This window comes from Dipodomys ordii, unplaced genomic scaffold (genome assembly GCF_000151885.1).
Source record: "Dipodomys ordii isolate 6190 unplaced genomic scaffold, Dord_2.0 Scaffold182, whole genome shotgun sequence".
Classification (NCBI taxonomy): Eukaryota; Metazoa; Chordata; class Mammalia; order Rodentia; family Heteromyidae; genus Dipodomys; species Dipodomys ordii.
The window spans coordinates 3508494-3510773 of NW_012267398.1; positions in this window are offsets into that span (position 1 = coordinate 3508494).

The window sequence follows — 2280 nt, forward strand, 5'->3', positions numbered from 1 at the left end:
TACAATGGGTCAACCTGTATCCTTATTTCAGCATTTTGTTATTTCCCTTCCCCTCCCCAAATTACAAAAATGTATATACATGATGTTGAGCACCAGAATCAAATACAGTACAAACAAGGAATATCATACAAAAGAAACAAAAAAATTACATGGTATATTAGAAATACATTAAAAACAACAGCAAGGAAGATAAAACCTCTTGTGTCCCTATCTTGGGGTTTATTTCACTTAATATCATCCTATACAGTCATATGTACATAGCTTTTGACCTTTTCTGCTTGTCCTAGACTTATACTAGTTATTGCAAATAAGGGAAACCATGGGAACTATGTTTCTTTGGACTTGGCTTACTTCACTTAAGATAATTTTTTCCCAGTCTTTCCATTTCCTTACAAATGGGGCAGTGTCATTCTTTCCAATGGAGGCATAGAATTCCATTATGTATGTATGTATATATGTACATATGTATGTATGTATGTATATATATGCCACATTTTCTTGATCCATTCATCCTCTGAGGGGCATCTGGGTTGGTTCTATATCTTAGCTATGGTGAATAAACATAGTTGTGCTGGCAGCTTTAGTATAGACTTGTTTGTGATCATTTGGGTAGATGCCTGAAGGTGGGATTACTGGATGATAGGTGAACTCTATGTGGAATCTTTTGAGGAACCTCCATACTGCTTTCCAAAGTGGTTGAACAAGTTTACACTCCCACCAACAGTGCAGTAGGCTTCCCTTCTGTCCACATCCCCTCCAGCATCTGTTGTTATTAGATTTCTTGATTATAGCCATTCTAACTGGGCTGAGGTGGTATCTCAATGTTGTTTTGATTTGCATTTCTTTTTATGGCTAGAGAGGTTGAGCATTTCTTCATGTGTCTATTGGCCATTCTTAGTTCCTCTTCAGAGAATTTTCTCTTTATGTTTTTAGCCCACTTATTAATCGGGCAGTTGTTTCTTTGAGGATTTCTTATTAGTATTAAAAGAGGGCATGCAGTTTTGTTAAAGAATTTTAAAATTATCTTCAATGAGGAATTTCAATTTAACATGTCAATTTATTAACATATCTTTTTATTAGTTGAACATAAGTATACAGAGTAATTGGTTTCATTGTGAAAATGTCTCACATGTATAGAACACATTTTCATCATGTTTACCGTATGTATTACGCACTCTTGCCCTTACCTCTTCCCTTCCCTTACAGTCATTAGTTACTCTTCTACTTTCATGCCTCCTTTCTCTCTCTCTCTGGGTCTGTCTCTCTCTTCCCCTATCACTCTCAATTCCATGTAAGAGAAAATACATGCCTAATTATCTTTCCGATTCTGGCTGATTTTGCTTAATGTGATGATTTTCAGTTCCAACTATTTCATTCAGCATGGTTTCATTCTTCATATCTGAATCCTAGCCCCGTGTCCCATGTTTTCTTTATTCATCCATCCATTGACAGGCACTCACTGGTTCTATCACATGGCTATATGAACAGTGCCATGAGAGGCAGACAGGCAGTTCCCTATGATGCTGACTACAATTACAATTCAGGGTTCCCCGGCAGGATCCACCTGAGTCATATACTTCTGCCTTAACTAACCAAGAAACATCAGAGTGAAAATTCACCGTACATCAAAGGGACTTAACACCCAGCTACAGAATTATCCATCCACCAGTTGTAGAAGACATTTTTTTTTCTCAGCAGCCCATGAAACTTTCTCCTAAACAGACCAATTTTTAGGCCTTCGAACAAGCATATGCAAAACAAAAAACAAACAAAAAAAACCCTGAAATAATTTTGACTGTCTTGTCATACTGGAATAAAACCAGAAGGCATCAGGAAAAGAAACAACAAACTACAAAAGCCCAGGGAAACTGAGTGAGACACTTCTGATTGATCAATACATCATTCAAGAAAACAGGGAGAGGGGAAATTTAAAAATCACTAGAATAAATAAAAATTCAAACACAGCTTCCCAGAATCATTCCGGGATTTGAGAATAAGGAACTGCTTTTACTACAAATGAGGAAACGGAGGCTCAAAGACCTAAAATAACCTCCTCTATCATCACAGAGATCCTGAATGGACAAGGCTACCAAACTACAAATTCAAGAATATAACTGCTTCCATACGTTTACATACCTCGCTGACACACACATTCCAATGGCTCATGTCTATAACCCTAGCTACTCAAGAAGCCAAGATCTGAAAATTTCAGTTCAAAGCCAGCCAGGCAGAGGCAGTAAAGTGCCTTTACTTAAAGGCACTTATTTCCAATTAACCATC